This window comes from Littorina saxatilis, linkage group LG3, assembly GCF_037325665.1.
Source record: "Littorina saxatilis isolate snail1 linkage group LG3, US_GU_Lsax_2.0, whole genome shotgun sequence".
NCBI lineage: Eukaryota > Metazoa > Mollusca > Gastropoda > Littorinimorpha > Littorinidae > Littorina > Littorina saxatilis.
Genome location: NC_090247.1, coordinates 51,218,849 through 51,228,729, shown reverse-complemented (window position 1 = coordinate 51,228,729; position 9,881 = coordinate 51,218,849). Strand labels below are relative to the sequence as shown.

General features: G+C 41.7%; 1 protein-coding gene across 1 annotated transcript in view; it reads left to right on the top strand.

Annotated features, from left to right (window-relative positions):
• Nucleotides 1-1,835, top strand: part of LOC138962604 (uncharacterized) — an 87,895-nt gene extending 86,060 nt beyond the window's left edge. Inside the window, exon 12 of the mRNA XM_070334478.1 lies at nt 1-1,835. This exon is cut by the window's left edge and continues 546 nt beyond it. The gene's annotated coding sequence lies outside the window, so the exon portion shown is untranslated.
• The last annotated feature ends 8,046 nt before the right edge of the window (nt 1,836-9,881 follow it).

The window sequence follows — 9,881 nt, the reverse complement described above, 5'->3', positions numbered from 1 at the left end:
AATAATATGCAGTGCGTCGTCTGTGCCGCTGAAACTGCGCAGGTATATTCTGCCCTTAAGCAAGACTTGACTGGCTTCAGCCTCGGGAAAACATACTGGTTAGGTAAAATCATCTCACGTGTACGTATGTGACAAAACGGTTTGAATATTGTTTGAATATTCTTATAAAATGGCATGGGATGCTGTGCAACTTGACCTCTCTGTCGGCTTCTTCGGCAGTCTTGCAGCGGAAATAGAAAAGTTCGTGCTTTGTGTGTGCGAATATCTCGATGTGGGTATCAATCAAACTAGGGAAAGACCATTTGAGAACATATTGGTTTGAAGACTGATACCAGAGCAGATGTGGGCCAATGTGTAAGAGAAGCTTACACTTACCTTCATTCTGTGACTGTGGGTATGTATTCGCGCCATATACGGCGCGAAGAATAATTCGTTCCCTGTCTTGAGAGAAACATTTTCTTGGACAATAATCGGACAATGCCGCCGCAAGAAACAGTGGTGCCAAGAACTAAAAATGGATAATGCTCATATATATTTTCATTATCATTCTGCCCATTTCCCAAATGGTGCAGTTCTCATCTAGAACCCAAACCTACGCTTCGGACTGTGCCATTTGGTGTTTCGTGTACTTATACTTCCTGGAGGATTTTCTTCAGTGAAAACGTCATGTATGACCAACAACGGTCGAAAATCACTGCATTCCAGTGACATAAAGAGGTAAGAACTGGTGCAGTGCAAAGGCAAATATTTGCTGGACGATACAAAAAAATGTGTGTCAGTGTATGAATGTCCACTGCGACCGTTAAACAGGACAATGTATTCATGCCCTGCCGAGTTCAGGTTCCACTAAAATGATCTCGACGGAAAACTTTCTTCGTCATGTGCTTTTTCCATGTAAACTCATCTATAGAAAATACTAGTATTCACCAAAAGCAGTGTGAAGATCGAATGGATTGAGTTTTCGTAAACTGTTGAAGCGTTTTTCAAGTAGTAGATCTTTTTTTCTCCCCTCGATAGAACAATCACCAGTCGTTGACTGAAGCTTGTAAAGTGTGTTGCGAGAAGTGTATTTAATGCGAGCGTGATATGGCTGTAAATATAATCTTCATCAGCAGAAAGGTATTCATTTCTGTGTCTGAATGTATAAATACAGCATGAAAGTGAGGATGTCTTTGGGTTTGAAACTATGCAGAGCAAGCGGAACAGCTTTTGTGTTTGAGTTGCTTTGATTTTTAAGAGAAGTGTAATGTATGTATGTATGTATGGGGCGATTTATATAGCGCTTGATGTTCTCTAAGCGCTTTACATATTAATTTCTGCCGTGTGAGATGGAATTTTTTACTCAATATATCACGCATTCACATCGGCCAGTAAATCTCAAGCCAATTAAGGCAAATATTTACTTTTCACGGCCTATAATTCCAAGTCACACGGGCATTTGGTGGACATTTCTATCTATGCCTAGATACAATTTTGCCAGGAAAGACCCTTTTGTCAATCGTGGGATCTTTAACGTGCACACCCCAATGTAGTGTACATGAAGGGACCTCGGTTTTTCGTCTCATCCGAAAGACTAGCACTTGAACCCACCACCTAGGTTAGGAAAGGGGGCAGAAAATTGCTAACGCCCTGACCCAGGGTCGAACTCGCAACCTCTCGCTTCCGAGGCAAGTGCGTTTACCACTCGGCCACCCAGTAATACGTCTTCTCTTTGAAACAGAGTTGAATATGTTCTCTCTACAATTCTCTTCCATAGTATGTTTGCCTCGTGCAAGCAAAAGCAAAACCTCGCTAACCTTGTTTTTTTAGTTGACCGTGCTGGTTTTTCTTCTGTGTCCCCCCCCCCCCCCCCCCCCCCCCCCCCCCTTTTAAAACAATCACCAGAATACGAAATATATCCTTTATGTACCCTAAACTAAAGAACAGAAGAAAGAATGTTTCTTGTTTTGCTCGTTATTTTATATCTTGAATGCCTTCGTTTTACGCTTCGTCCCCATGCTAAAATGCTATATATTAAAACCCTGGAAAGCAAGGTGTTCTCCTTTATTTACGTGCTTCTTGTACATAAGTTGATGTTGTAATGTATTTATTTACACACGGCTAATATATATACACCAATTTTTCTGTTGCTCAAATTACGTTCGGTGCACAAATTCTTCCCAAGCTATTTAAATTACACATACTCCATGGTTGTGTTCTGTTTTCTGATTTTTGTGAAAACAAGACAAAACTTGCTCTTTTGCTTTTTGTGTGCAGCTTCATGTGTATGTTTTGTTTTGTTTTGTTTTTGTTTGTGTATGTTTATTTCTCAAGTGTATGTTTGTATTTCGGGGAGGGGTGGGGGGGGGGGGGGGTTGTAAGATCATAGACGAAGTTTTGAACCAGAAAATATGTCTGCATTTTACTTCTGCAGTGCCCTCAACGCTGTTGATATTTATACACGGATAAAATAAAATGTCCATACTTTTCATATTTTGTACAGCTTAGAAGATGCTTTATAACAGGAAGATTCGTCTTTTTCTTTCAAACTTCTAAGCTTTGAATTTGCGATAATTTCCAATTTGTTGTTGATCACGAAGTGCTTGTTCGGGCTAATGTTGGAAATAGACTACACACTTACACATGCGGACTATGATTTGGCAATTGCTTTTTATACTTAACTCATTGTCTCCCAGGTACGGATATATCCGTACCCACTCATATGGGTCTATCTGACCAGGTACGGATATATCCGCTCAGACTGTTAGCTTCAGTCGCTTCCTGTAACGTCCATCTAACGCCTGCATTCCAGCGTGTTGATACACAGTTACTACACAGTTACTACACTTCTGAGTGACCTACTGCAGCACAGCTGGTCTCGGCTAAAAAAAAACTTGGTCAACATAGGTGGGGTAGAAAGTGTTAAGAGATACCTTATTCTGTCGCTAAAATGGCTTTCTGATACGTTTCATGTTACCTGTCCGTTTTCTGTGTTTGTATATTGTTTTTGGTATGTTAAGGTACCGCCATTGCAGTAATGTCATCGGGCCTATATTTGAAATTACGTTTAAATTACGTTTAAACTTCAAGTTTGCATTGACTTTTGTCTGGCATCTGAACAATGGTAACTTAACATCTTCTTCTTCTTCTTCTTCTTCTTCTGCGTTCGATGTTAACTTCTTCTTCTTCTTCTTCTGCGTTTGAATGGTTGAAAACGACGTTAAACACCAAATAAAGAAAGAAAGAAAGAAAGAACTTAACATCTGATAGAGTACACTTGCATGCAGCTCATGCTAAGAGAACTGGAATGTGCCATTTCTGATTTTTTTGTTCTCTATAAATTATACATGTGTGTTTCCGTTACATTATGCTATTAGTTTATGTGTTACAATAATTAGTATTGAATTGTTATTGTCTCAGCATATATTTTGTGCCATTTGGACAACCTGTCTCTTCTATAGCTAAATCGAAGTATTTTAGTTTGCTTGATTGGTGTCAGTGCTTGCTACATCCCATTGCTAAATATTAGCCAGAGTAGTGACAAATCCGTCGGACGTTTTGGTTGTGTTGTGATTCACCTTTCAAGCATTCATTGCATTTTATGCTTTGCCAAATATGGATCGAGTCTGCGCTTTAAGTTTATGTGCACTTTAGCTTTTCATACATTCCATGAGCGACTCGTTTGATACAGAAGATGTTAAAAATCTTGATTCTCTCGTTGCTCCAGCTAAATCATCGATGATATATTTCTCATACTTATTCTCATCTATAAATAAAACGTACGCGTAAGAGCAAAAATAGGAAAATCTTGCGCGCGCGCGTGTGTGTGTGTGTGTGTGCGTGTGTGTGTGTGTGTGTGTGTGTGTGTGTGTGTGTTCGTGCGTGCGTGCGTGCGTGCGTGCGTGCGTGCGTGCGTGTGTGTGTGTGTGTTGTGTGTGTGTGTGTGTGTGTGTGAGATACATATTCTTATGTACTGATGGGCGTAAAAATAGAGCTAAAATGTTTTAAATTTGTCTGTAATCCTGGGCTATATGTTCTTAGTTTCCCGCAGTGGGGCACTGCGGTTATGAAATTAAAGGCCCCTCCTGTTTTTGGAACCGCAGGAGCTTTCTAGTTTGCTGTTAGGTAGATTTTTGGTTCCTCTTTCCTGTCATGCTCTCTTTTTCTTCATGAATTCTTTTCTTTTTTCTGCCTTCTTGCTCATTCACCTGTATTTTTTCCAAAAATCTCTTCTCTTGCCGCTTGTCTCGCGATTCATGTATAGTTTAATCTGTTAGTGTTCTGATGTAAGTCCAGCAGTAGATAGGTTAAGCCTATTTTAACATACTGGAAACTGGTAATCTTCCAGTAGGTATTAATTTAGTTCTACTAAAGCCTGCTGGGACACAAGTAATGGGTTAGTGCATTTGTAAACAGGAATCGCTTGACAAGTGGCCCCCTTCATCCCCCCCTTCCTCGTCCTGATATGGCTCTGCGTAGTCGGCTGGACGTTAAGCAACAAATAAACAAACAAACAAACATGTTCTTAGTTACATACATTGCAATTTCCGAACATTTATTTACTATCACATCATTCTTTCACATTGATTCCAAAGAACCTTTTGTTTGATTTCTCTAGAAAAGGCTCGACATTTAAAAAAATAAATGTTATTCTTTTTAATAGCACTCATTGGTGGGTTTTTTCATAATAACATTTCGTACATTGAGTGTGTGTGTGTGTGTGTGTGTATGTGTGTGTGAGTGTGTGTGTGTGAGTGTGTGTCCGATTTGTGTGTAAGCGTGCCCGATGTGCGTGTGAGCGTGCCCGGTGTGCAAGTGTGTGTGCCTCTGTGTGTATGTGTTGATCTGATATTTTTTCACTTGTGTTTCAATCGGAAACTGTATAACACTTTTGTTCAATCTGTTAACGTAATTTCATCATGTTAACTTTCATTTCAACAAACCTGGCATCTCATTACAAGCACTCGACCGCATACCGTGGAAGGGGAAGGGACATAGCGCAAATAATTATAATATAATTATACTTTATATATACCTTTTTATCGCTTGTATGATGTGGTCTGTTCGTGTCAAATCATTTATACAAATAGACAAGTCTATTTCACATGTTTGTATGTAACTGAAGCATTTTGTACAAGTAATTGTCTATTGCAGGCGAGTCATTGAAATGTGTTGTGATCAATAAAAAATGTTTGAATGTGTGAGAAATTCGTTTATTGAAATGGCTTTTGTTGTTTGAGGCGACTGTGTGTGTGTGTGTGTGTGTGTGTGTGTGTGTGTGTGTGTGTGTGTGTGTGTGTGTGTGTGTGTGTGTGTGTATGCATGCGTGCGTGCGTGCATGTGTGTGTGTGTGTGCGTATTTGTGTGTGTGTGTGTGGTGTTGTGTGTGTGTGGGGGGGGATGTGTTTGAAACATTCCTACAGGCGAAATAAACAGTGTAAACGTTTCCGCGTCACAATGTTTTTGAAAGAATCCCTTTTTGACTACAGCCGGAAATAATTACATTGCCACAGATTGAAAGCAGCGAACCAATCATCTTTTGACGCGATGATTTCCTCCCTGTCTGCCACATCCGGGTCTCTGTTGACTTTTAACCCCTTTCAGTGTAATGGTGAGCAGTCTTTATTCTTGTTTTCATTATTAAAACTGTAGACAAAAAATTTAAAACATACAGCTCAATTTTAGAAAATTAAATTTCTTCCACATTTAGATTTCGTTTTCAGAATAAGACGAATCCATGTTTTGTCATTGTGTGTGGAAACAAGATATTAAATTACACGTCTTATTTACAATAGATAATAATCGTGTTGGTCTACAAGAATATTTCAGGCACAGTCCCAAATCTGTATTAAAATTGTCAGTAAAAGCTAATACTGGGTTTAGGTATTAGTTAATAAGTTATGAATTTGTTATTAATGATTGATAAGAAGACAAATGTTGAGAACAAAAATCAGTTTTTATTGAAAAAATCAGACGGAAGAAAAAACATCTTGGCAGCCAAAACCTTCAGCCTAGCAAGTGTGAAGTTTGCACGCGATCTGTTTCCATGGTAACCAGTCACGTGGTTGACCCTGTCAGAAAAGGAGCAACGTTTCTTCCCCTTACACGGCGAACATCTTTTGAACCGATCCCGCCTCAAATTTCCTGTCACGCTCGCTGCTAGAGAAAGGCCTGAAAAAATGAAAACCCGTAAAAACCAGAGAGACAGAGACAGGGACAAAACTGATAGGAGGAGAAAGGGAGGCAAAGTGAGCGAAGCAAACACAGAGACAAACAAGCAGGCAGATAGGTAGAACACACGATCAAACAAATAGACAGACAGACAAGCAATCAGGCACAAGAACATTTCAAAATAACTGCTTTTTGACTGTCCGAGGCAAACTGTCGGAGGTAATATGTGAACAAGGACAAGATAATTAAATGCTAATTGGATATAAGTAAATGCCAGAAGAGAATTAGACATAGGGAGAACAGAATAAAGAATAAGACGAGAAATGTAAAAGCAGTCGGGAAAGATGTACGAGCGCAGAGACAGAAACATAACATACAGCCACACGCAATGTAGATGAAGACAGAACAACACAACCCAAAATCACAATCCTGTTTACACCTTTGAATACAAACCTGGGCCAAGAACAACCAAATCCCAATTCCGTTTACACCCTTAAATACGAACCTGAGCCAAGATCAGCCAGTCTTGCATGCCAAACCCAAACGCCAAACTCAAAACCTCCACCCCCATCCCCCCAGACCTTTCTAGTCTGTCTATCATTCCACCTTCTTCCACACTCGTCTTATTCATGTCCGCACTCCAAAGACGCGTTACTGTACATTACAGAACATCAAGCCCCCCCCCCCCCCCCTCTCCCAACCCCTTTCTTGCTCACCTCTCTTTTTTATTTTCGATTCACGGGCATTGATTTTCCCCCAATGTCCGAACTTTAATTGGACTTTGTCACGCAAAGCCTCCACAAATCTTGCCCCGACGGTGAACGCTACGATCTCTCTGGAGGCGAGTGAGGATCAGTGAGCTTGTCGGCTTTGCTAGCGACAGACAACCTTGTGGAGGACTGGTAGAGAATATGAATAAGAACAAATTCCCCCCCCCCCCTCACCCCACCTGTTACTGTAGCATGAAAACGAACATAATCCCCCCCCCCACCCCCCTTACATAAAAAGACCATATTCTTGCCCCCCCCCCCCCCCCCCCCCCCCCCCCCCCCCCTGTAGAATGAAAATTAACATATCCTCCGCCCCCCCCCCCTTACATGAAAAGACCATATTCTTACCCCCCCCCCCCCCCATATGAAAAAGAACATATTCTTCCTCCACCCCCCCCCCCCCCCTATTATGAAAAGAAACATATTTTTGTCCCCCACCCCCTCAAAATTTGAGAGTATTTCTGTACATAGTGAGAGAAAAAAACATACAGTTGTATACATTTTTATCACGTAAAAAAACAAAGAGAGAAAATTGGGGCTGCCGTAGGTATTTTATACCATGAAATATCGGAATATAACATTTAGTCAAATAGTGTACAGCATAAGACAAGAGCTGGTGTATATTACATAGAACGGGCACACAAGACAAGATACAGAAAGAAGCAAGGTTTTCACAGTCATGCATGCAGGTGCAGATAACTGCACATGTCTTTCTCGAACGAAGAACAGACTTGACACTCACTTGTTTGCCGCCGCCCTCCCCCCCCCCCCCCCCCCCCTCATTAACATAAGTGTTAATGCAAATGAGTATTGTCTGCAAACTAAAATTATGGAAAAGTCGAATGCGAGCTGGACATGCCCGTACCTTGCATTGGTGTCTTGCTGCTGAAACGTAAAAAGGGCATTGTATTAAATGGAGAGGAATGGATACCCGAATGGATAACGATTTAAACATGATGATGAATAGGGCGGGGATGTAGCTCAGTCGGTAGCGCGCTGGATTTGTATCCAGTTGGCCGCTGTCAGCGTGAGTTCGTCCCCACGTTCGGCAAGAGATTTATTTCTCAGAGTCAACTTTGTGTGCAGACTCTCCTCGGTGTCCGAACACCACCGTGTGTACACGCAAGCACAAAGACCAAGTGCGCACGAAAAAGATCCTGTAATTCATGTCAGAGTTCGGTGGGTTATAGAAACACGAAAATACCCAGCATGCTTCCTCCCAAAGCGGCGTATGGCTGCCTAAATGGCGGGGTAAAAACGGTCATACACGTAAAAGCCGTGGGAGTTTCAGCCCATGAACGAACAAACAAACAAACATGATGATCCAAATATGTGATTCGAATGCCCAGAGTGCTCGTATGATATTTGACAACTTTCATTATTGTTACTATTTCCAGTAAATATTCAAAATAGCTTCGACAACCAAAGTCCTACTAATGATTGAAAAAATGTATTCATGAATAATAAGTTCAAGAAAGAGCAACAGAGAAGGTCAAAAGTCTGAGCAAGAGACTCAACAACAAAGTCAAATCAATGTTCTTGCCCTCATCCATGGTCATATTCGCTAGTGTTGTAATTTGCAAAATAAAAATACAATAAAATGTAAAAAATACAGTGACACTATTCTTCTGGGAAAGGGAGCTCAAAGAACGTACGCCATGCACAAAAGTAAATAAAACTGCTCGAAAGTCAAAGAAATAACAGAAAGTCATTCAATGTCAATTCAAGACACAACAACAGCGCTCAACGATCCTACCAAAAGCTAATGATTATGGGGTAATTCGATACCGAAATCCTCTCCAAAACTCTCCTCCTTTTCCAAAAATCTCATTCAGGAGCACTCAGACTGCACCCAAAACTGCCCACATTTCGGGAATGAGGCTCTCATCAACTGAAAGCGAGGCTCCATCAAGGGCCATCACTCACGTGGCAGCATCCGGGCCTCTCACGATCTGACCCAACGACGACAACGACGCCGTTAACGACGGAGAAACATTTCCGGTGGCAGGAAGTTGTCTGTCGCGGAATGCCTTCCCCTTTTAGTCTCTCTCTTTCTCTCACTCTCTCTCTCTCTCTCTCTCTCTCTCTCTCTCTCTCTCTCTCTCTCTCTCTCTCTCTCTCTCTCCCTCTCTCTCCCTATCTCTTTCTCTCTCTCTTTCTCCCTCTCTCTCCCTATCTCTTTCTCTCTCTCTAACTGCCTCTCTCTCCCTCTCTCTCTCTCTCTCTCTCTCTCTCTCTCTCTCTCTCTCTCTCTCTCTCTCTCTCTCTCTCTCTCTCTCTCTCTCTCTCTCTCTCTCTCTCTCTCTCTCTTCCAATTATCGTCTGTCTGTCTGTTTTGCGTTTCCCCTTTTTCTCCGTTTCGGATTTTGTAGTGCGCCGTTTCGTTTCCTTTCGTTCCGCTTCTTTCTGGCCGCCATTTTCCTTTGCCAGTGGATTTGTCTCCCCCTTTCCTTCGCTAATGCACTGGTTATAAATTTACGAATTTATAGTCCGGTGTGCGCTGTGCTCGATTTCAGGAGAACTAATGAACTGTCCTTGTTTTAGAATTTGATTGAGGTAAAATGTCTTATTTTTCGCAACTTTGAAATCTGCACCTTTTTACCTCCACTTTGGCCTTCGAGCATAATTGTGCTGATCATTTTCTATCAGAAAGCCTTTCCTTATGCCCCGAGAAAAAAAACGCGACCCCACACTTGTCCCCCTCCCATTCCTTATTATTTTATTTTTTGACTTGTAAATGATTCTTCTTCTTCTTCTTGTCGTTCGCTGTTATATCGTCAGTCCGGACTGCAGGGCGAAACGTGCTGTCCTCTCCAAGTCCTCTCTGGGGCCGTATAGCTTCTTTTGTAGCGCTGTCTCCTCTGGCCAGATGGTGTCCCTCTGTGGTATGGACAAGCCTGCAGGATGTGCTCTGCTGTCTGATTCTTGCCACACGGACATAGGGGGGAGGGAACTAGTAAA